The 26,027-nt window shown below is 46.6% G+C and overlaps 1 long non-coding RNA gene across 2 annotated transcripts in view; it reads right to left on the minus strand.

Moving 5' to 3' along the window:
* LOC144281232 (uncharacterized) overlaps positions 1-25,813 on the minus strand; it is an 83,462-nt gene extending 57,649 nt beyond the window's left edge. Inside the window, exons 1-2 of one of the 2 annotated variants that reach the window (XR_013349752.1) lie at positions 25,551-25,813; positions 17,843-18,012 (exon numbers count right to left, since the gene is read on the minus strand). This is a non-coding gene — a long non-coding RNA (uncharacterized LOC144281232). Of the gene's footprint in view, positions 1-17,842; positions 18,013-19,437; positions 19,592-25,550 lie in introns of those variants that run through there. The other variant, XR_013349751.1, reaches the window with a different exon arrangement.
* Between the last annotated feature and the right edge of the window lie 214 nt (positions 25,814-26,027).

Below are 26,027 nucleotides of genomic sequence, written 5' to 3' on the forward strand. Positions count from 1 at the left end.
CAGGCAAGAAAAAATAAAGGTATAAGAATCGAAAATAAAAAGAGGAAAAAAAAGTCTGTAAATTGTATTTATGGACAATGTGATTGTCTGGGGTTAGCTGAAAAATCACGCCCCCCCCAAGATGTCCGTGTCCTAACAATCCCTAGAACCTGTGAATACGACTTTTCATGGCCAAAAAGACTCTGTCAGTGTCATTAATTAAAGGATTCTGAGATACAGACATTATCCTGAATTATCTACATGGACCCAGTGTATTCACAGGGCTCCTTATGAGTGGGAGGCATGTACAAAAGTAACAGATCTGTAAAAGAGCTGAGAAAAATCCAGCAAAAGATATAAAGACCTTTATAAGAAAATTATAAAAAACATTTTTAATGATATGAAAGAAGACCTTTATAAGCAGAGAAATATGCCATGCTGATTAGGAAGATCATCATCATAAAGGAGGCATTTTTCCCCCAAATTGATCTATCTAATGAATGCATGAATCTCAAGATTTCTTACAGAACTCCATAAAATGATCCTGAAATCCCAAAGACAGTGGGCAGGAAAAGGGTTAACTCAGCAGGCCTGGGTTCCTCAAATCCTTCGCATTCCAAAGAAAGGCTTGTCCTCAGGGTAGCCAGCTTCTGGGATTTGCCCTCCAGGTCCTTGGAATAGTTGGCTTGATAAGACTGTATTTGTCTACTTGGGGCCTCCAGCCATGCTGTATTACTTTGGCCAGATAAGTTTGTCCTGACAGTGTGATTTATGGTGAATGCCTGGTTTTGCTCAGAGTGGGGTTGGGGTGCTCAGAGAAGGGTGTGAAATCTCAGGTGCTGAGGTGGGTTCTGCAGGCTGCCGCATGTCTGTGTAAGTAACCCTGCACAAGTTCAGCTGTACTTCCTGGTTGTGACAGCTCACGTGCATTGTCCCACCTTGACGCTGGGAGAACTATGGGTCCCCTTGCAGCACCACTGGAAGGGATAGCTAGAAGCTGATACCTGGTTTCTCCTTGACTTTGTCCCAGGTAGCTTTCCTGTTGCTGCTTTTGATCTGTAGCCTTTTGCTGCAATAAATTGTGAGTATAACATTCTGAGGACTTCAAATCCTTCTGGCAGGTCATCAACCCTGAAGTCTTGGAGACCCCCCCCCCAATACAAAGAGCAAAGCATTAGGAATAGCTGAACCCACTGTGAAGAAAACCAAGGTAGGGCTAGTGCAAATTACCTTTACCAGCTTATCGCCGGTTACAAAACTCTAGCAATTAAGTTGAGTGGCTTTGGAACAAAGGGACAAAGGAAATGGACAGGCCTGTGTCTAGGAGCTTGACAGATGACATACAAGTGGCAGGAAAGGTATGGATATTCAGTAAACAGTACTGATAAAAGTAGGTCTGTAGCTCATGCTCCATGTACAAAAAATAAGGAGCAGAAACTAACTGCGGAGGGAAAGATGGTAACCCGTGAATGTGACAAACCAATGTAGAGTAGGTTAAAAGGTGCTCAAACATGTAATGAGGAATAAAGAGAAAAAAGCAGAGCAGAATTACAGATGTCGGAAATGATTGATACGGGCAGATTGTGATTTTAATAGGGAATCAGGACAACCCTTCCTGAGAAAGTAATTGTCTCAGTCTGCTGGGCTGCTGTCACCAAATACTATCGACTAGGGGACTTGGAAAACAGAATTCCGTTTTCCTCAGTTCTGGAGGCTGGAAGGCCAAGATGAAGGCGCCTGCATGGTCACATTCCCATGAGGGCCTGCTTCCTGCCTCACAGGAGCACCTTGTGACCCCCTATGATGGAAGAGACTAGATCTCCCTGGAGTCTCTTATTAATTTCATTCATGAGGGCTCCACCCTCATGTCCTAAGCACATCCCAAAGGGCCCATCTCCTCGTAGTATCATCTTTGGGATGATTTTAACATATGAATTTGGTGGGGGGCCACAAACACTCAGATGATAGCAGTAATATTTAAAGAGGTGTAGGCATTGACCATGTGGAAAGAGCATTCTCCATAGAAGGTTCAGCTGCAGTTTCCTCATGAGGATGTGGAAGCTTGCAGAGGTGAGGCCACTAGCAAAATTGTGGGTAATCTAACAGCTCAGTACAGATTTAACCCCAGGTATCTCTAACTCTGAAGTCTGGAGTCCTCTGGTTACCCCATTTAAATAACATATCCTTAAAATTCATGTCAGGGCTGGGGTGCCTGGGGCAGCTCAGTTGGTTAAGCGTCTGCCTTTGGCTCAGGTCATGATCTTGGGGTCCTAGAAATTTGGTCACATGGAAGCTACACCATGTGGCCTCTGTTTATCTGTCTGTCCCTCCAGACTGCAGACTCTGAAGAACCCAGTTGATATGTGATTCATCTTTCTTTCTAACACTCACCAAAGGATAGTCCTGCATCAGGCTCCCTGCTCACTGGGGAGTCTGTTTCTCTCTCCCACTGCCCCTCCCCCTGCTTGTGTGTTCTCTCTCTCTCTCTCTCTAATGAATAAATAAAATATTTTTAAAAAATTTAAACAAAAATTAATGTCAGGGGTTTCTTTCCCAAGTGTCAAGATATTTTTCAAGACCTAATAGTAATCCTCAGACTTGACTCATCAACTCTTTCCTCCTTGTTTTCCACCAACCATTCCTAATGCTCTTGCACCAGCTGGTCAGGCTCACCAGGCTCCCTCACCCTTGCTCCACACACCATACATTTCCCAGTCTCCACATGACTTTCATGCTGGCCCCTCACTTTCAATGCACTATCCCTGCAGGTGAACTTCCACCTTTGCAGTACCTTCTCAAGTGCTATTTTCCTTATGACACTTTTCCAGCTTTCCAAGGAGGGAATCACTTCCTCCTCCATGCTCCCCCAGAAATTCGGTCACATGGAAGCTACACCATGTGGCCTCTGTTTATCTGTCTGTCCCTCCAGACTGCAGACTCTGAAGAACCCAGTTGATATGTGATTCACCTTTCTTCCTAACATTCACCAAAAGATAAAGGCTCTCAGTAGATGTTTTAAATAAATAAATGTACTTCCAGTGGAAGATGAGTGAAATATTAATGACAGTGAAAATCAAAGCATCATGGACTAATTCAATTGTGATGTTCAACAGAAACTATAGTAAAAAGGTAATAAAACCTAAGCTTTATTTTTTTTTAAACCTAAGATTTACATTTGGACATAAAATGATGTGCAGCCCAACGTGTATATTCAAGATTTACTAAATATTACACAAATAAAAGAAGGCATCAAGAAGCCCAAGCTAAAAATGACAGCCAAGCTGCATGCAAAGCTTGTTGATTGGTTGTGTTTGTTGGAAGAGTGTCTCCATGTAAATACATTTTTTTTTTCAGAACGATGTTTTTCGTGGAACTAGTGAGCCATAAACATGCCTTGAAAGCTAAACTCTGGAAATTGGGTGATTTCACTGAGTACAGACTTTTATAAGATTCCTACTCATGCTGAAATTCATTCTTCTGCCTCTAGGAATGTATATTTACTTAATAATTTTAAAGATTCCTGCTTCAAACCCAAGCATTCTAAAACCACATTAATTCATGTGCAGGAATTATGTACTTCATTACAAAAATGAGAGCAAGAAAAAATTAAAATCTAGTTCCCTCCCCCATTGCAGTGTTTGCAAATAAAGCATTTGTTAATCAAATGAACGGGAAGACTGTGAAGCCCTTACAGCATCTCCCATTCCCTTACTCAGCCCTTAGTATACCCGATGCGTTATGCATTATGGTAGCCATTAGCAACACGTGGCTAGTGATCACTTGTGCAGCTAAGGAATTAGATTTTCAATTTTATTAAATTTCAATTCATTAAAAATCACATTTAAATAGGCACATTTGGGGATGCCTGGGTGGCTCAGCGGTTTAGCACCTGCCTTCAGATCAGGATGTGATGCTGGAGCCCCAGGATCGAGTCCCGCATTGCTTCTCCCTCTGCCCATGTCTCTGCCTCTCTGTCTGTCTGTCTCTCTCTCTCTCTCTGTCTCTCATGAATAAATAAATAAAATCTTTTTAAAAAAATAAATAAATAAGCACATTTAAATGTAGCTAGCCACTACCATATTGGACAGCATAAATACAGAATACGTTTTCCATCAACTCAGAAAGTTCTACTGGATAGCATTGTTTGTACTGCTATAAATGGCCCAAATACAATAAATATGAGTCAGATGAGTTAACAATAGTCAAGATATGGAAGCAGCCTAAGTGTCCATCAATTGATGAATGGATAAAGATGTGAGATACACACACACACACACACACACACACACACCACATATACACACTGGAATATTATTCAGCCATAAAAAAAGAATGAAATATTACCATTTGCAATGACATGGATGGAGCTAGAGACTATAATACTAGGTAAAACAAGTCAGAGAAAGACAAATACCATATGATTTCAGTCCTGTAGAATTTAAGAGATAAAACAAATGGGGATCCCTGGGTGGCGCAGCGGTTTGGCGCCTGCCTTTGGCCCGGGGCGCGATCCTGGAGACCCGGGATCGAATCCCACATCAGGCTCCCGGTGCATGGAGCCTGCTTCTCCCTCTGCCTGTGTCTCTGCCTCTCTCTCTCTCTCTGTGACTATCATAAATAAATAAAAATTAAAAAAAAAAAACAAATGGGCAAAGTGGAAAAAGAGAGAGGGGTAAACCAAGAAACAGACGCTTAACTACAGAGAGCAAACTGATGGTTACCAAAGGGGAGGCAGGTGGGATGGGTTAAATAGAGGATGACGGGACGCCTGGATGGCCTAGCGGTTGAGCGTCTGCCTTTGGCTCAGGGCATGATATTGGAGTCCCGGGATTGAGTCCCACATTGGGCTCCCTGCCTGCTAATCCTTCTGCCTATGTCTCTGCCTCTCTCACTGTGTCTCTCATTAATAAATAAATAAAATATTTTAAAAAATAGAGGACGGGGATGAAGGAGTGCACTTGTCATGATGAGCACCAGGTGATGCACTGAAGTGTTGAGTCACTATACTGTACACCTGAAACTAATATAACGCTGTATGTTAACTAACTGGAATTAAAACAAAAACTCAAAAAAAAAAAAAGACTAGTTCATCAAAATATAAACTCTGACACCATAGGCATATAACGAGGTCCCTGCCTTCAAGGAGACAGACATGTAAATAGTAAAATAGAGTAGTCCCTAATGCACAGATGCACAAAAATTATGCAAAGGAGCAATTAACAATATATAATAGATCAAAAAAGCTTCAGCAGAAAACACGATATTTGTACCAATTCATATAGAAAAGAAAAATTTGAACAGGGGATGGAGCAAGAGCAGAGAATCAGCAAGCCAAAGGAATAGCCATGTGTGCAGGCACAGGAAAGCATCCCAAAAGGTCATGATATTGGGTGGACAGCTCACAGCTTAGTGAGGCTAGAATGTGCAACCTTTGTGGAGAAGGGGCGCCTAACAGTTCAGTGGAGAAGCTTGAACCCTTGGAGACCACGTGAGGGAGCTCAGGACTGTCTTTGGGGACAAGAGGGAATTGTATCCCTTTTCGAGTAAAAAGGCCATGTGGCTGGCTGGATCTATGTTCTGAAAAGTTCATTCTGGCCCATGCACAGGATGGAGCTGGGACCACGCAGAGACCCAGAAGGAGACTATGAACATAAAGCAGGAGGGAGAGGACCGGGCTGAGCTGGGGCAGAGGAGGTGAGGCTGGAAGGGAAGCAAGGGATGTGAAACTTGTTTATTCAAAATGGATGAATATTTATTTTAAAAAGACTCCTTTTTTTTTTGAAAATATAGCAAGTGTGAGACGTGTGATCATCCTGACATCCCGATAACATATGTTACAAGAGAAGGTGTTGCTGCAATTTTTATGATGGGCTCTCATGAAAGCTCACAAAACCACTCCAAAGTGCTGAGCGTGCAGCCAGCCTGAGAAAGTCCACCCCCATGGCTGAGCTCATGCCCCCACATGCCAACTGCAGTGTGGGTTCCTCAGGACGAGGGCAGGTGCCTGCCACAGCAGGGGAACAGAACAGGGAGCAAAGGTGGCTGGATGGGAAGAGGGATGGGCCTGGCCGTCATAGACCATGCACAAAGCCCTGGCAAGAGTCCAGGATGTGGAATCACACAGACCACACTCTAGGGCCCTGCTCAGCGACTAACCAGAGCTGGACTTTAAGCAAGCCACAGAACACTCTGAACCCTAATTTTCTCACCTGTAAAATGGGAGCAAGACTACACCCCTTGTAAGTTTTCATGAATATGACTAGGGCCCAGGGAGAGCCCTAAATGTGTTAATCCCTAGCCTTCTCCCAAACACACTGTCTCTAGGTAGCCAATCCCCCAAAGCTCTAGTGAGAAGAGCTCAGATCCAGTATACAGCCTAAAGTCTTTTCAACTCCTCTGTTACATTTTTCTTTCTTTTTTAAAATTTTTTAGAAAGAGAGAGAGAGAGAGCAGAGGGTGGGGCAGAGGGAGAAGGAGAGAAAGAATCGTTTAGCAGATGCCCCGCTGACCGCAGAGCCTGCTGGGGGGCTTGACCCAAGACCCTGAGATCATGACCCAAGTGGAAATCAAGAGTCAGTCACTCAACCAACTTCTGTCACATTTTCCCCATCCTTGATGAAATCTAAGTACCCTTGTAAGCTTTCAAGGGGTTTTTGTGGGGACTGCAGAGCCTGGGCAAAGAAGGCAAACGGACCTGAGCTGTCCAGAGCTACCGGTGCCCTGGGGAGGATGCAGTCCCCACTGAAGGCCTGAGCCCAGGAGGTCCCAGGGAAGGAGCGAGGTGAGCTAGAATGGGTGGCCCCAGGCCCTGGCTGAGGAACAGAACTGGTGTCCCAGTCTACCCTCCTCCACAAGGCAGGCCAGAGGGACAGGGAAGGAAACTGAGGCTGATGCTGATCCATCTCATAATACCAAGAAAACAGACCAGAACACCGGCATTATGCATGTCCAAAGCTGAAAGTGCACATAAGAGCATAAACAGACAATTGCATGAATTTTCTAGATCCACTGGTTTACATTACAGCTATCTCACCCTCGAGAGGTAGCCCCTACCGGGATCCCTCTCTTATTACCACCCAGATAGTGACCATATGGAGAACAGCATCTCTAAACACCTTGTTGCCAAGAGTGAATTCTTAGATTTCTTCATTCCTCAAAGTACAAAGCAAGTCCTTGGACCTGCATTTGCATTTCTGGTTTTCTATATGAACACCCATTGTTTCTTCAGGAAACTGACACTCTTTAGATATCATCTGTCCCCTCCTCACGGTAGAATATTTTTTCTTAATAGGTCTCTTTGGAAGAGCTGGGCCAGGATATATCATCACAACTCCAAGTGCAGTCAGTACATACATAGCTAGAACAACTGAGGGGTGTCTATTCTGGAAAACCTTGAAGAGCACAACTAGAACAAAAGGAATATTGGGAACTTCTCACACTAGTCGTCTAAACCACCTAAACTGAATTTTCCAAACTGTGTTCATATCTTCCCTAACTTAATAGGGTCCTGTGGGATTTTTATTGAGAAGAATAAAAACGTCTGTCACTTATCTTTTAAGAAATTTCTATATGGTTCCTTTTCCTATAACTAATCCTCACAATGATCCTGGGTGTAGGTTGTTATGGAAACTGCAATTCCCCCCAAATTCCCATGTTGAAGCCCTAACCTCTAGTAATCAGAATGTGGCAGCATTTGGAGGCAGGGTCTTTAAAGAAGTGATTAAGTTAAAATGAGGGCTTTAGGGTGGGCCTTGTCCGGTCTGACTAGCGTCTTTATCAGAAAAGATTACAACACGTAGAGAGATACCAGAGATGAGTGTGCATGGAGGGACAATTGTGTGAAGAGGCAGTAAGATGGTGGCCATCTTCAGGCCAAGGGGAGGCCTCAGAGGAAACCAACCCCGCCAGCACCTTGATCTTGACTCCTACCCTCCAGAGTTGTGAGAAAAGAAATTTCTGTTGTTGAAGCCACCCCACCTGTGAAATTTTGTCTGACCGCTAATGACAACTAGTACATAGGTATATTATAAAAATCACAATTTTTTCAGATGAGAAAATGGCCTGAGTTTATACAGCTAATTCTAGCATTGGAACATGGGCTTGCTGTGGAAACTCACGCTTTAACACTACCATACATGGTTTCCTCTTTTGAGAAGCAAGTTCAGTTTTAGGCATGTCTATGAAATTGTCATTTTTTAAACTAAATTTGCATGAAGACACTATCTCTGAAGTGAGTTCCAGTATCTTATCTCCAAATGGTTACCTAACCCCCACTCGAAATCAGTGCTTTCTTCCAAACACAATAAACACCAGCTATACCACAAACTCTACTGCGGCTCTAGCTACAGTTTACTAAATTTGTTTCCTGTGACCAAAATAAGGAAATAAAGAAAGGTAAGAAGGCTTAGAGCCCTGATATCTATCATTCTCAATCTACTACATGAACACTGATAACTTTTTTCACTTCATCCAAACAGAATCTAGGAATCATGTGTGGGAATGCATGGGAAGAGAGTGGGATGTTGGTGGAAAGAACATAAAGTTGTATCAGGTCAAATCAGGATAGAGAATCTCTAAGCAGAGATTCTGGGTTTAATGTTGTAGCTTGGGGGGTTCAAAAGGGCTCTAACAATTTGTCCAAAACATGGACCAGAGGTGGCCTCTACTAAGTGAAGTTGAAATGCCAAGTAGACTCTACTCGTAACCTACAGAGGAAGATAGGCAAAGGTATAGGAAGATTGGAATGAGGGAGTCCTTGTCCCATGAGACCTACTCATCCATCCAAGAAAGGTCCAGGGCACACACCTTCACCACAACTGTGACAGATTTGTGAGGGGTCCCAGAAAACTTGAAGACTCCTGTGGTGGCTCCTCTCTGTAGGTCATATCCTACCATGGACAGTGCAGCCATGGAACTGGGACCTCTAGATGTAATGGGGATAATTGGATCCCAGGGTGGCAGGGGCCGAGTGGCAGCACTTCACCACCAAAGGCGAGGTGGCTGTGATTATCTTCATGAACATCACAGCCAAAGCAGGAGTGGGAATAGTCTGCCTTGCAGAGACCTATGGCATTAGCCAATTGATCATGACATCCTAAGAAGAGAAATAAATTAACCAGCTACTAAATTCTTACTTTATCTGTATACATGGGAGATTTCTAAGCTAAATGAACAGAAAACTGGCTCGAGTCATGAAAATTGGAGAATCCCAGTCCTTCAATCAATTCCCAGACTTGAGCCAGTTTGTAGACCCCTTGATGGGAGAGGAGGCCAGTTCCCTGGAGGAAGGACCCTGCTACACCACCAAAAATGTAGGCATTTCTACCCAGCCTTCCCAGAGAGACCCTTAGCTTTTACGGGGTCACTGTGCAATGCAAGAAAGGAAGTAATCAGACTTTTCAGGGATTGCTAGACTGACTGAATTGACACAAATTCCAAGAGACCCAAAGGTCACCATGGTCCTCCTGCCAGAGTAGGAGCTTACGGAGATCAGGCGATTGATCACTAGAGCCTTTGCTCATGGCTGGCTTCCCAAACCCATCCTGTGGTTATGCATCTGGGATGCAGAACCCCCAAATGTCAATTTCAAATGTTTCCTCCAACTGACTATACATTAGTGCAAATTTTGTTCACTTGCATAAAATCATCTGAGGCTCTTTCTGTCCTTCCTTTTTCAAATTACAAAGAACCTGTCCTTTCAAAAGTTGTTTTTTTTTTTTAAGATTTTGTTTGCTTATTCATGAGAGACACAGAGATACAGGCAGAGAGAGAAACAGGCTTCCTGTGGCAAGCCCAGTGCTCAATCCCAGGACCCGGGGATCATGACCTGAGCCAAAGGCAAACGCTCAACCACTGAGCCACCCAGGTGCCTCCCAAAAGTTTTAAAACCCGAGGCTAGACAAAACCAGACCACGCAGAGTAGTTTTTCAGTGGTCATGAAAACAAAGGCTTATTGATGCAATTTGGTGAATTCTTTTAGAGAAAGTCTCTGCTCTAAACCAACACTGAGAGAGGAAATCCACCATTCTCCAGGTCTAAGAAGTACATTAATTCATTGGGCAATTGTGGCTCTTTTAGGCACTTCCAGGTATATTAGAAGTCTGCAAAGCACCAGACAAAAATTACCCATTTCCCTCCATTGCAGAGTGCCACCAGGTATCCTCCTCTCTGAAGTCTTCCTCATTGGAGAAGAGCAGGACTATCCACCCATGTCTCCATCTTTTGTACTCAAGAGTATCTGCACTGACCGCCACCATCCAAGGCTCATCCACATGTCCAAGTGGTGATATTGTTTGCCATTAGTCATGACCCAACCCCCAACATCTCCTGCAGGTTTGGTATGGAAGGCCATGGGGCAAACCCTTACATTTTGCCTCTGTGACCCTCTTCCTAGGAGGGGTGTATCGGCCCTACTGTGCCCCACCAGAGAGCACCCTTCAGCAAGGCCAAGTGCTAGGGCATCCAGCAGGCAGAAGGTAGAGTTCAGGTTGAGATGCTGGCATGCCAGACAACTTACTTAGAGAATCAAGCCCATGGGACAACTGCAGAGACTCAGCCACTGGACATGAAATACAAGAGGACCTGAGTCACAGACAATAAAGGCCAAATTCTCTCATTCACATATTCACTCAGCAAACACTTCCTGAGCACTTCTCTACCCCAGGGTCATTTGAGGACCCAGACAGTCAGTGCATTTATTCCTTAGCTTCCAGGCTCTTTCATCCTATAGGGGAGACAAATGACTAGAAAATAAAACTATAGAGTAAAACTTCAAAAGGTTCCCCATCCTCAATGTTAAAGTGTTAACATATATTCATTGAAAAAAATTTGGTCACCCAACCTACGAACAAAACAGAAACTCCTAGAAGCACACTTTGCATGCTGCACAGCTGCATATCTGGAATCATGTGCACAGCAGCATTTCCAGGTGACAGGAGCCACAGGGACGAGCAGGTGAGCCTTAGGGCTGCTGCGGGAGAGGCTGCACACTGCAGGGAGAGACATACCCCAAGCAGGTGAACAAGAATGTGGACACAGGACTAGGCTCCCAGAGCCACTCTAGGGTTCCCTCCATGCCCTGCTCCCAGGTCTGGATGGTGCCCTGAAGGAGCAGAACTCATCTGCAAGTGGGCTCAGGGCCCCGCAGGAGCCAGAAGACGAGACAGGGACTTGGAGCCCCACAAGCCCCAACTCATGTGCCATGTTTGGAGCCCCGGGTCTGCCCGGACAGCAGCAGGGGAGGCGGTGATGGAGGATGCAGTGCTCAGGGTAAAGTAGTAGGAAATACCCACAGACAGAAGCGGGAGAGCTCAGGGTCCACGATGAGTCAGCGGCACAGCAGCATCTTGCAAAGCCCTTTCCTCCAGGGACAGACAGGAGTTCACACCATGTGCCAGAGCATGTCCCCCAGGACTCTTGGCTGGCAACCCCTAGGGAGAGGGACTGCCCATCTGTGAGCAAGCAGCCTCCGTGCAAGGCCTTGGGGGGTGTCCACAGCAGTGTGGGCCAACTCGGCTGTCCTTCCCCAGCAGAGGGAGTGAAAGCCAGCTGGAACCAAAGAGAGATGGTGGCCTGGGCTTTGAGCATGGCCTCTGGATTCGATTCTGCTTTACTCACCCTCTTTTAGCTGGAGTACAAGCCCTCTACCCTCAATTTCCTTTCCAAGAAAATGGAGGTAATCAGACTTTTCTCCAGGATTTGAGGAGAATGAAGTGAGAGCACATATTAAAAATGCCCAGTCCAGGGCTCATCTAATAGTAGCGCCCATGGCGACGTACAGAGCAGTGTGCGCAGGGCAGACTTGAAGCCTGTACGCCTCTTGTCATTCAATCCTGGCAACAACTCCAGGAGATAGATGCGACCATTATCCTCATTTTGTATGTTTGGAAACTAAAGCACAGAGAGGTTAAGCATAACCTCCTGGAGGGATGCCCAAGGTCACCAGACTAGAAGGCAAGTCAAGCTGGAAGCTGAACCAGGCCATCTGAGTCCGGTACCTGTGGCCACCACCACTGGTAGACACGGCTCACTAAGCACCAGAAGTGGTGGCCTTGCCATTTTGCTGACCTTGCAAACTTATTGTGAGAATTAGAAATGAAACAGGGGAAGTTCCTAGAACGGTGCCTGGCCCACGTTGTCAGTATTCGATAAACAGTGATTAATGATTAGCATTACTGTCGCTAGTATTACCACTGGAAGGTGTGCATATATATTCCCCTATAAAATCCCCACAGCAGTTATCTCTTGCCACAATAATGCTGTGTAACCAATACCCACAAAACTTCAGTGGCATGCAGCGACAAATGTCTAGTGTGTCCTCTGTGAGATGCAGGGATTTGGGCTGAGCTCACACAACCGGGGTTGGCCAGCTCACCACTGATCCAGGATGGCCTCGGTGGGAACTCCACTCTGCTCTGCTTGTCTGTCATCCCTTAGCTGACTCGCCCAGGCATATTCTCGCCGTGATGACGGAGGGCAAGAGCAGCTGGCCCAGCTGAGCGGGGGCTTTTAAAGCCCCTGTCTACATCCCGTTTGCTAACTTCCCATGGGCTAAAGCAAGTCACAGGGCCAAGCCAGAGCCAGGTGGGAGGGTTCTCTACAGTTGCAGGAATAGGATGTGGGTAGGGAAGGGTAAAACAATCTATCACAATTCCAACCCCGGTAGCTGCCACCAGCACAATTACCAGAACACTCCACCCTCCTGCCACGGTAAAACTCCCTCGGTCCCTTTTATCTTATGGTTCCTGAACTCCTTGCCCTTGGTCAGCACCATTATTCTCTCTGAAGCTGGCTTGTTTTATCTCCATATGCCAGACACCATGGTAGGGATGAGAACACACCTGTAAGACAAACAAGGTCTCTACTCTGATGGAATTAATGCTTCAGTGGAGGAAACATGCAAAAAAAAAAAAATCATATAATTTCAGATAATGAAAAATTCTACAAAAAACAGAGAACCAGAATTACTGGATGCAGAGAGCTTGAGAGTGGTCTCAGAGGACAGTGACCTTTGAGATTCATGTCTGTATCCTCAGCCCTAAACCCAAAGCCTAATACAGAATAGGCTTCAATAAATGTTCAAAGGAGGATGGATGGATGGATGGATGGATGGATGGATGGATGGACACAGACCTGAAGGGCACTTCTTGCCATTGCCTCTCCACCATCTTTGCTCTCTATAGCCCCCTGGAGCCAGGAAAGGTCCCAGAGAGGAGATCCCATTCACTCTCCGCATCTGAATAGCCAGCCCTGAGACTTCAACTGTTTTCTCCACAGACGCGGAGGCCGGGCATCTCAGCTCTAATGCTGCCCACTGACCCTTTGGAGAAGTCCAGAGCCACTTCTCACCCTTCTGTGTATGCTTTGGCGTTGGGTTACACAAGGGACGTGGAGAAGCATGCACATTGCCAGCTCTGATCCCACTCCCACTGGATTTCTCGGAGCCACGGCAGCAGGTTCACTGCCCCGATATCACAGCTTCTCACCAAAGTATACTGGGTGTTTTCACGTATATATCTATTCTTCACAATAACTCACTGATGTTGGTTTTATGGCTTAACTTCACTGAGAAGTGATGGTGGAATGGCAAGAGGACAGTTCCTTTGAGTCCAGCAGATGTGGACTTAAATCCACATCCCAACCACATCTTAGCCCCGTAAACAGACATGCTGACGCAGAGCTGAGTGTGACAGCGACAATCCAAATCCTAGAAACCAGCAGACTCAGTGGCGTCTAAAGCGTTTGGAAACATGTTCCAGCAGAGTGGATCTATTGAAAGTTCAGATGTTGGTGGCTAATACTTTTCTTTTTTAAAGTCCTTACAGAATTGACTGACAAAGTCCATTGAAAACTGAACAAAGTAAGAAAAATTGCCCAATCGTGTTGGACTACAAATAAAAAAAAGTATTTTAAATGACACCTTCTCCCTGACTAGGACATGGTGGCTTATCAAACAAAGGCTGCAGATGTGCACTCTGCTTGGCAGGAGGGGCAGGTGTCTTGTGGGGTCCTCTTCACCCAGGTCTCTTTCATAGGTGGTGAAATGCAAGGCAGACATGAAGTCGGAGGGAACAGGGGGAAGGAAGGGTCTTTGAGCCATTCTCTGGTGCAATTTGTACCATGGAAATTTAGTTTTGATTTTTTCCATATGAATCATGAAAAACATGAAACATGCAGGGGGTTTATCATAATTCGCGATGAGATAAATACTGTGCTCATGCAATAAAAAAAAATGGAAAATATGTGTTTAGTCCAAAAACTTCAATGAAAAAAAACTAACATAAGGAAATGATTTCCTAAAGAGCCTTTCAGTCTGAGACGAGAGATGGACCCAGCCATCTGAAGGATACAGATCAGTTCATCACTTCAGACACGTCCCTTGACTAGGACAGGGTTAAGCCGTGAGTTTTCTAAGCAGCGAGGTGAAATTCCGCAGAGCCCACGCACATGCTTGACTAGGCCATGCAACTGAACACTTGCTCAAACCATGTCCCGCAGGCCCGACTATCCTGCTTCAAAATCAGTAGCTGTGCCACCGTGGGCAGTCACTGAGTGTCTCTGAGCTTCAGTTTTCCTATTACCATGTCACTAACTACTTCCCGTGGTAGGTGAGAAGAGCAGAGGAAACAATAGAGCTGGCTAGATAAACCACCTAATTTACAGATGTTAGCTATGACCGCTTTTGTCAAGTGCAAAGCAGACACGAAGTATTTCCAGGGCCGATCATGAGCTCAGCAATGTGCTAGACACTAAGAAAAGAAATGCAAGAGAAAGCAGAAGATGTGGTCCCTGCCTCCAAGGAGCTCATAAGCAAGTTTTCAGGCATAAACAGGAAGCAAAGAGGGATTCCTGTAAGATACAAATAAGCAAACTAGTATTTTATGGAACAAGTTACAAATGGCTAAAAGAGTCTGCTAGTCAGGCTCGTGCATGCAGCTAGAAGAAAACACAGTGGGAAGGAAGGTAGGTACCCTGTGGGATAGGAGCAAGGCTGGGAAGACTCACAGCTCAGATGTCAGTTTGGCAAAGACAATGGGAACTAATTTAAGATCTGGTCATCCCCCCATCACTACACGCTTCCCAAATGTGGCCATGGCCCAGCCAGGCCAAAAAGGAAGACGGCGGGGGGGGGGGGCGGTGCGGGGGGAGCCTAGTGTCTCCAGGCTGGCAACGGAAGAGGCATCTCTCTGGACCCAGATTCCTTATCTGCAACAGAAGCCACCAATGGCCCTTGCCAGCCCCACTCCCACCACACCTCCATTGGGAGGAGCTTTGAGAGAGGTCATGCAGGGACCAAGGACCATCTCCAGAGAGGCCAGCTGGCCTGACGGTAGAGACAGACAGAATGGGGTAGAAAGGAGACGAGGAAAGAATGCACTGAGCACCTGCCATATGCCAAGCACTGTGTCATGCACTTGTCACCCATTATCTTACTTAATTCTCTCAACTGGAGCTGAAATAATACTCCCATTTTACAAAAAAGAAAACTGACCTTTTAGCAGTTGAGAGATTTGCCCAAGATCCTATACCTTGTAAGTAGAGGAAAGATTTGAACCCAAGGCCTTCAGACACCAAAGCTCACACTCTGCATCGCAGAGCTGGAACAGGATCCCAAGTGGGGCAGACACTGCTGGGAGGCCCGTGATAAGCAGCTTCCTCTGCTGTCTCCTCTCCTTGGCTAGAAAGGGGAGAGGCCTGGGTTGGAGACATTTGCAGAATGTCTTGGAAAGGTCTTTGGAAAGGTCCTTGGAAAGGTCCTTGGAAAGGTCTTGGGCACTAGGAGAGCCTCAGGGCAGCAGCTTAAAGGTGACTCACAGCTCCCCAAGACAGAGAGGGGAGCATCCAGGGATCCAACACAGGGGCTCGGCAGGGAACGGCTGGAACTAGGGTTACACTCTGTCCAGGACTAAAGATGGGGCATCCAACAGGTGCTCCCTGCCCTGCCCAGGGAGACAGAACAGGTAAGGCAAGGGGCTGGTCTCAGGAACCACCAAGGTGAAGCACAGCCAGGAGCCTGGGTCCGAAAGTTAGGAAAGGCATCCCCTAGGAGGGTACTCAGCCAGATAAGAAGTGGGAAGAGAACACGCAGACTCATGAGCTGCAGAACGCAGGAGCGGCACACACAGGCTCCGCTTCTCAACCTTGGCCCATCACGGGTAGATGCGTGTGCAGCAAACTGCAGGATAAATGTGCCCCATCTCCTTGCAAGATCAAAGCAAAGTAGTTTCCAACAATACTTTTACATTAGCAAATGGAATTGAATTCGACACTCACATGGATTTTTAGAATGAAACATGAGGCTTCAAAGAAATTTTATACTTGAGGCAACCACTGGGGCTGCCCCCCAAAACCTCCCAGCCATTAGGCTTTGCAATTGGGAGTTTCTGAAAGGGAATCAAAGGAGGTAAAGAGGTAACAATGCAGAGGAAGGACAGCAAGGCCTGCTCAGGGGAGGGCTGGAGCCTGCCTGAAATTAGATACCCAAAGGTAAGGAGGGAATGGACAGGAATCCCAACAGGTGAGCCCTGTGTCAGCTGCTGTGGGTCCATTGATACAAATGTGGAAAGGTGCCAGCCAGGTAAAAGACATCCCCTGCCCACCTTGGGTCTGCATATCAAAAGAAACTGTCAAATTGAGGGGGTGTGTAAACTGCAAAGGACTCCAAAATAGAAGGAATTATCATCTTTACTATGTAGCACTAACCTGGGCAGCACTGCCCTCTCCTGGTTGGTCCCCCCCTCCCTGGCCTCGCATCCCTCCTCTGTAGCTCTACCCAGCTCCAAGCTGATACCCCACCCCAAACACTGCCCCAGGTGTTCTCTCCCTGGTCTCCTAATCCATGCATTGCAGGTGTGAGCTTTGCCAATATTCATTCCCATTGGCCACCGTTTCTTGGACCCTCAGTCCACACGTGGGGTTCTGGCTGAATCACTTCCACTGCTAGGCCACCCTTGGGGGAGATGGGTCCACAGCAAGGAAGGGAGTCCAGTAACACACCCAGGGGGACCTATTACGTGTTGAATTGTGTCCTCCAGCCCCCACCAAAATTTGTGTATTGAAGTCCAAATCCCCATATTTTCTAAATGTGATCTTATTTAAAGATCACATGTAATTGCTTAAGGTAAGGTCACACCAGAGCAGGGTAGCCCCCTCATGCAGTATGACTGGTGTCCTCGTAGAAAGGCGACGTGAACATGAAGACTGAGCAGGGTGCTTCTTCTTCAAACCATGGAGTGCAAAGAATGCCAGTGAACCAGCAGAAGTACCAGCATGGAACAGAAAGAACCCAGCCCGCTGACACCCTGAGCTTGGACTTCCAGCCTCCAGAACTGTGAGGTGACAAATTTCTGTGGTTGGAACCCCCCAGCATGTGGCCTTTGTCACAGCAGCCCTACAAACCACTGCAGGGCCCAGCTCTATCCGGGACTGCAGAGGGCTTGTGAGAGCAGCATGCCTGAGCCAGGTGGTAAGGAAAGAGAGAGTTCCAGATCGAGAAGGAGGGGCATGAACATTGTTTAGGGTGGAGGAAAGAAGGCGAGCAGCAGCATGAAGATTTTCCCACTTAGGAAGCAGGAGTTGGTGGTCTCCCCGGACTGTGGTGAGACCTAGGACTGGAAAGGGCCTCGGAGATGTAGACAAATCTCTGGTCTTACAAATAGGAAAACCCAAGGCATGGGGGCGGAAGCCACTGGGGTCACCCGGGAGTCAGAGTCCAGCCAGAACTAGACGCCAGGCCTCCAGATCACCCACTGAGGGCACTGATTTCTGCTTGCAGCACAGCTGATGGGAAACGGGCTCTGTGTAAGAGCAGATTTCTCTTTATAACAAGACTTTTTTAAGAAATAAATAAGTAGAACTCACTTACCTGTGGCTTTTGCTGGATGATACAAAGTATTTTGTGATCCAGTGTAAAGCTGTCTGTGTCAGATGGGAACAGAAGCTGGAGGCCCACGTGGCCCGGGGATGCTGTCACCTGAGGACAGGGAGCTTCATCTGTCAGTGTCCTCACCTTCCTGAGGACCACTCTGTCCCAGCCTGGATGAGGAAGAGGAGGAAATAGCATCCAGGGCTTCCATCCGCTCACCTGATGACTTAAATGCACTCGTTCATCTGCTCAGATTCAGGCTTAGTGATTCATCCTTCCCTGAAATGGTCTGGACTCTTAACTGGATTTAAGGAGAAATTTCACAGTAGAAATCCTGGAGGAGGATGGATGGGGAGGCTCCGAATCCCATCATGGGTTCACCAGGCTCCCTCACTGGGAGGCTATGATCCACGCCAGGTACAGTGGGGTCCAGCCAGCCAGGGGTGTCTTGTCCCAACCAGAGGAGCTGGTTGGAAGAGTTGGGAGTCTACCCATACTATTCTCACCTCATTGTCTCTTCTCACTGTCTGTGAGATCTCAGACAAGCCCCAACCTCTCCGGGCCTCTGTTATACTATGGAATACAGCTTAGCTCCCTTGCCTGGATGGAGGCAGAGTGCTGGTCAGATGAACTTGACATTTCTCCCCACTCTTAAGTGCTGAGCTAATTTATAAATGCAAACATTAGCATTAAAGCATTCGCATTAAAGATCCGAATGGGCTTCAGTTGGGAACCACTGAAGGAAGCTCCTCTGATTTCTTTCCTCTCCTCTGTGAGCTCCCCTTCCTCCATTCTTTTGCTTCAAAGTTAACCCCTCCTCCATGAAGGGGGAGAGGACAGTAGCAGAGTGCACATGCCCCCTGCTCTGTCCCCCGTCCCTGGCTCTGTATTATCCCTTTATGCCCTGTACATCACTTCATTTAATTCTCCAAATCCTGGTTGAGCCCATTTCACATATTTGAAAACTGAGGCTCATAGAGATAAAACAACTTGAGGCCAGGGTCCTGATCTCCAAATATACCTATCCTCTTGCCCTAATGTGACACTGCACCACTGTAGCAAGCTGTACCTTGGATTCTCAAACCTATCGCCTTCTGCCTCCCAAGGGCCAGGTTGCAGCCCCATCCCCTCTCTCCCACACCAAGTCAATGTTAGCCTTCTCCCTAACTCTTGTGAACCAGCCTCCCCAACTTCTGCAACACACCATGTCCTGCCAGAAATCCAATTCAATGGCCTTTCTTCCAGCCAATACATTCGTACCACGCACAAATGTCCTGTCTTGGAGATACTGGAAATATCCTTTTATTTTTTTTCCTGTCCTGAGCACTCCTCCTGCACTTCTTTTAGGATGAGGAGCTGAGTGGGGAGTGGGTATGGACTTACAGGTTCTGGGCTCATCCCCAACCAGCTACTTCTAAATCTCACTATTTTTTTTTTCTCCTAAAGCTTTCTCTGATTCTATCTCTTCCCTTCCTGAACCTCCCATATTTCCTCATAAACTACTGCCTTGTTGGAAATAACACCACCACACAAGCTATCCACCAGACATAGGGAAAGGCATAATTATTTCTGTGGATTCATCACAACATGCTTACAAGGGAAAATAAAAATCAGGTCATCTTGCTTTCTTAAGAACGCTGATCTGAATGCAAAATTCCGATGCCACAGAATCACACTGTTTATTCAGATAGATGCCAGGATAAAAAGCTTAACCCTTCCTGATTCAGGATAAATTCCTGTTGTTTAGAAAAGTGGCTTCTCCTCGGTGGTCTAGAATATCTAATGTTTTACAAAGAAAAAACTAATATCTTTGAGTAATAGAGGTTGGGGGGGCAGCTAAGCTTTAAATTTTGAACGTGATGTCACACAATAGTGTCATTTCTGGAATAGAGAACATTCTCTATTCCAAAGTGTTAAGAATGTTATCAGAGGGGGACTTGGGTGGCTCAGTGGTTGAGTATCGGCCTTTGGCTCAGGCATGAGCCCGGGGTCCTGGGATCGAGTCCTGCATCAGGCTGCCCACAGGGAGCCTACTTCTCCCTCTGCCTACGTCTCTGCCTCTTTCTGTGTGTCTCTCATGAATAAATAAATAAAATCTTTAAGGAAAAAAAAAAAAGGATGTTATGAGACTGAGGTTCTGGATCTGGTGGCTCCAGACTGTAAAAATATGCTCTCTTTCCTCTCAAGTTTTCCTAAATGAAATAAGATTAAAAGCAAACAAATAACAACAACAAAAAACACCTGAGCCAGGAATCTTATTTGAATGTAGAATTTGTCCTAGCCAGAGTACAAACAGTTAACAAAGAAGAGAGAGAGATGCGGCAAGAGGGTGCTAATCCCATGTTGCCTATGAAAGGACAACCCAAAGTACCACATACAGAAAAATCAAGTCCAAATTAACAAAGGGAGCAATAAGTTCTAATGAAAGCCCACAGCCGTGACTATTACCTCTAATGCTATGGTTCTTAGGACAATCAGAGGGTATGAGCGTGTTGTCTAAAATCTCAAGAGCCCAGATCATTTCTTCGGCTTCTGTTCCGTGATTTCTAAGACGCAGGTAATAATGACATATCAGGGCTGTTGAAAGAAAAGGTTCGTCATTTTTTTTCATGCTTTTCTCAGGTGAGCTCAATAGGTCTTTCAAGACTTTTGTTCTTATTATCCACCTGATTGGGGGAGCAGAGCTATTTATTGAGGGCCCATCGAACACTCATCGCTCTACAACATACAGTATCCAGTAGGGTGCGGGCTGCAGCCCATGTGATATGTGGCATGAACCAGTTCAGGAGCATCACCCCTCCTCACCTCTGACTATTGCTGCCAGGACTTCTTTTTAATAGTGTGATCTTGTAAAAAGTCATGGTGTCTATGTTTCTACCTGACGGCAGAATCTGTTTTCAGCTCATCCACCAACAAGGAAGGGAGTCTTGCTACCAAAAGGCGTTCACAACGTCCCTCCTTCCTCCACGGAGTGGTGGAATTCAACACTGGGAGAGAAGAGGTGGGAAGCTAAGAACAGAAAGGGAACCATGCCTGCATTCACAAGGAGAGCCGGCAGCCAGCATTTCTGTAGGGCGAGGAAGGGAGCTACCCTGCTCAGAGACACAGTGGGAATGGGTGCACTGAAGGAAATGCAGGTGCATAATGGAGCAGGTGCAGGCTCGGACACCAACACAGGTGTCCTGTGCAGGAAGATGCCCGCCACGCCACAGTAACCGGTGTGATATTCTCAGATGATGGGCAGAGGGGTCGGTCCTCCCATCGCTGGCCATACTAGTTACCAGTAACTCCTTTTATGGAGGTTCTCAGTCCTGGGGGCCTGTGCAATCACCTGTGAAACATGCTTGAGTGCAGCCCAGCCCTGCCTAACGAGGAACTCTGGAAATATTTATTTCACAAATATTAAATGCCATTACCCAATCTTCTGACTCCACCCCCGATTCTTCCATAAATTTCCTGCCTTCATTCTCCTTCCATTCAAACTTGAAGAGACCTCCAGGTCCCCTTCATTTTCCCCATACCCTCCTTCTCCCTCCTCCTTTCTGGCACAGCCTGAAGTCTGTATTAGTCTGGGTTCTTCAGAGAAACAGAACCGGCAGGACATACAAAGAAATTTATTGTAAGGACTCGGTTCATGTGATTATAGATGCAGTCCCAAGATCTGCAGTCGGCAAAGTGGAGACTCAGGAGAGCCAGCGGTTTAAGCTCCAGCCCAAGGGCAGGAGACCCATGTCACAGCTCAAGCCCTCAGGGAGGCAATGTTCCCTCTTGGTCTGCCTTTCTGTTCTATTCAGGTCTTTGATTGGATGAAGCCCACATTGGGAGGGCCATCTGCTTTACTCAGTCTTCCAATTCAAATGTCAGCCTCATCCAGAGACCCCCTCACAGACACACCCAGAAGAGTGACCAAATCTCTGGGCAACCCCCTGGCCTGGTCAAATTGACACATGAGATTAACTAGCACAGACTCCGGGGTTGATCATTTGGACCATAGGGAGGGCTTCTGTGATTCCTGCTAAGATCCAACATCTTCTACATTTCTACACCCAAGTGGCTCAGTGCTCTTGGGGAAAAGTGCATACCTTGGACTCTGAACAACCACAGACTTGTCTCTCCATGGCCAGCTGAATCTTCATCACCTCCTCTCAACTCCTCACTTCCTCTAACCTCCTATTCAGTGATTTCACACATGTGCTGGCCCTCTCAACACCCCTACTTAGACCTTTCCCATGGCCCTGCCGCCTCATGCTTCCCTGACTGTAAATCCAAACACACCCACTCTTACCTGTCATAGTTTCATTTCTCTCAATTCCCCAAACTTCTCTACCCACTCTTTATTACTATCACTTTCTCTCTTTCCCCCTCCTCCTTCCTTCTCTCTCTCTCTCTTCCTCCTCTCTCTCCCTTCCTCTCTCTTCTTCCCCTCTTCTTCCCTCCTCTCTCCCTCTCTCTTCCCCTCCGTCTTGCTGCTTCCTTTCCCTCAAACTTCAAACAGCTTAATTCTCTCCCACCATGTGATGGTGAAATAATGCCTCCACCCAAAGATGTCTATGTCCTAGTCCCCAGAGCCCAGAATATGCTACCTTACACAGCAAAAGGGACTTCACATTGATTAAATCAAGAACCTCGAGGTGGGAAACTCTGCCTGGATTCCAGGGGGCCCCAGTGTATTCACAGGGGTCCTAACAAGAAGGCAAGAGGGCTGGAGTCAGAGGTGTGACTACAGAAGCAGAGGTCAGGGTGTTGCGAGGAGAGAACCATGAGCTAAGAAGTGCAGATGACCTCAAGAAGCCAGAAGGGTAAGGAAACAGATCCTCCCCCTGAAAGCTTCCAGAAGGAACAGAACCCTACTGATGCCCTTAGGACTTCTCATCTCTATCACTTCACAAGCATGTATCTATATTGTTCTAAACCCCTTAATCTGTAATAATTTGATACAGCAGCCATAGGCAACAAACATGCATATTAAAAATAATCTCCCTCAGTCTATATCCCTCCTTAGGCCACCAGCCAAAACTCTCCTTTCCTTCTTATCAAAAATTTTAAAATTAGTTTTCTGATCCCCTTCCTTAGACATCTTCAACCCCCATTTAGTCTTCAACCTACTGCTTCCCATCCCCTCCCTACTGACATGGGTTTTATAATTTATTGGTTAGAATAATTTATTGCCAATGCAGTGGGAACCCTCCAGGCTGAGAATGTTCGAGGAGTTGCTTGGAAGGGCAGGGGCTGCCTGCCATCTCCATACTCACATCCTGAAATCTACATCTCCAAGCCAGACCTCCCCCTGTAGCTTCAAACCACACATCCACAGCCAGTAGCACGATTCCACATAGGCACCCAAGAGAAGCCTCAAACTCAAATTGTCTGAAACAAAACTCAATGCCACTGCCTGCCCATGCTCTACCCTCCTCCCCTACCCCCAGAGCCTTGTGCTACTCTATCTCAGGTTGCAATGCAACATGGAGCATGTCACCAAGTTAGTGACCCAGGGTTCATCGTCGATTACATACCCCTCCTTCGGTTACCCGTATCCCACCAGTCTTGCCAGTCTTGCACCCTTACTATCTCTCGAATCCATACATTTTTCTTCATTCTCTGTGTTTGTTCTTTTATTTGAGGTGACCATGACTTCTCTCCTGTAATCACCTCTTCATCTATCCACCTGCTTCCACGTGAGCTGATCTGTTATTCCCACTGCAACCAGACAATTCAATCAGCAGTGGAAAATCTATTTTTCCCTACTTATTACCTCTCAGCAACTTCCTAGATGAGACAGAGTGTGATGCGTGGCTTACAAGGCTTTCAGTAATCTCATGCCTGCCCAGCCTCTCCTGCCCCATTTAACTTCAGACTCTGCCTCAAGCTTCATGCACCATCAACACTGCACATCCCCAGCTCTTCCTTGCTCCCGTGGCTTTTGCTCCTATTGACTCTGATCCTTCCAATCCTCTTCTTTCAGTTACTTGTCCTTCAAGATTCAATTCAAGCACCATCTCCTAAAGAAAAGTTTTTTTTTTTTTAAGATTTCATTTATTTATTCATGAGAGACACGGAGAGAGGTAGAGACATAGGCAGAGGGAGAAGCAGCTCCCTGCAGGGACCCAGATCTGGGACCCAATCCCAGGATCCCGGGATCATGACCTGAGCCAAAGACAGATGCTCAACCACTGAGCCACCCAGGTGCCCCTAAAGGAAAGTTTTCTAGACTCTCCCAGGCTGAGCGACATTCCCCTCATCCCGGCCCCCAGAACGTCCCTGCCAGCACTTGGCACAGGGCCCAATGCATCAGGGTGTGCTGAGTGAATAAATGAATACATAAACAGTCCATTACAGTTCATAGGTGGCACTACCGGAGGTGAGAAAGACGCTTTAGGAGCCTGGTGGAGGTGCCTCCCTCTCCTGGAGAGTCGGGGAAGGCTCTGTGAGATGGAAGCAGTGGATCTGAGCTTGGGAGTGACATAGAGGAAGGAGACGAATTATGTGCTAGGCAGATAAGCAGAGTCAGCTGCCTGGACATGTCACCTCTGCGGTCACACAGGGACCCTGCTTGCTTTAAGGGTCTCTACCACCACCAACTTGAAATTCTTCACTTTTGAACACCTGTGTCTTCCCCTTGCACCGGGCCCATCTGAGTTGTGACTACAGAAGCAGACGTCAGAGTGTTGCATCGTGCAGATAAGAGTGGCTTGTCCAAAAGGCATAGGAACATGAGAGTTGAAGGGGCTCCTCGGGATACCTGACAGCTCCAGTTCTGGCTGTGCCCCTCCAAGCCTGATATTTAACCACAGGAAGGGTGCATCTTGATCTATTTATAAGTGTTTAGGCGGGAAACACCAAATCCACATTCCCCAGCCTTTTTCTGCTCAACACTTAAACATGCTTATCATGGGGAAAATCAAATCCATACGATTTAGATTCATTTACACTTTGCTCATCAAAATGGCCCCATCCCCCTCCCCATAAGGATGAGCTCATGTCCAGGAAGGGCATCTTAGCTCTCGGGGAAGTTTTTGAGCTGAAAAGAAGGGGGGGGGGTGGTATTTGAAAAAATCTGACTAAAGAAAACTGGATTTAAACCTCAAAAGGTCCGATTACGTTTTGCAACTCTACCAACCCCAGATCAAGGGAGGGGTTCAACTCATTCCCCCAGGTCACTCCGATATCCCTGCAGCAGGCACAGCCCCCAAGGAAGGACACTTCCTTCCAAGGAGGCAGTGCCTTGATTGTGCATGAAGAACAAGAAATTTGGAGGAAATATCCATAGCTGCTTGAGAAAAAATAAGCCTCTTGCTCACACTGCTGCATTTAGAATCACAAATCTTTAGGACTGAAAGGGATAACTGAGATCATCCACAATAATAACTACCATCTGCGCAGCACTTTACACTTGATAAATCACTTTCTTATCTAATCTCTGCAGCTATTTTATAAGAGAGGTACTATTATCATCACCCTCAACTCTATAGCTTGGAAAATGAGGCTCAGAAAGGTGATGTGGATTTCCCAAGCTCACACAGCAAATACAATGGAGGGCCTCAGACCCATGCCCTCAACACCCCCCCCCCCCGACACACACACACAGGGTGTGTCACCAACCCCACTCACCACTTCTCAGGGTAAAACAAGGTCAGAATCATCTACACCCTCTCCAGGCTGGCCAGCACCCATCACATGCAGGGTGGGGTGACAGAGCCAGAACACCCACCTCCTGCCTGGCGTCCTTGCTGCTTCTCTGAGCACAGTTCTTCTTCCTTGATTAGAAGAAGTCAGGAAGGAAAGGAACTTATCTCTTCTCCTGAGGTTCAAAGAAATGATTTCATTGTTTCTGACATTGCAACACCCATCCCTTTGAAATAGTCACAAACACAGCGATTCACTTTAACATATGTTATCTTTCCAATTCTTGTAGCAACCTGGTAAAGTAGATATTCTGCAACCCATCTTCCCCCAAGAGGAAACAGAATCAGCAATGAGAATAAATACTAGCCTCCTATGACATAAATGGCAAATAGCTAACAGTGCCAGGACTTAAACCCAAGCTTTCTGGCACCAACCTGAAGATCTTTCCGCTAAGCCACATTGATGGCATTTGGCTCCGATCCCACGAGGACAACCGGTAGCAAAAGATGGAGCTGATGGAGAGGCGGAGTGAGGAGAAGGGCTCTCTGCAAGGGCCTGCTAA

Source organism: Canis aureus, chromosome 12, assembly GCF_053574225.1.
Source record: "Canis aureus isolate CA01 chromosome 12, VMU_Caureus_v.1.0, whole genome shotgun sequence".
Classification (NCBI taxonomy): Eukaryota; Metazoa; Chordata; class Mammalia; order Carnivora; family Canidae; genus Canis; species Canis aureus.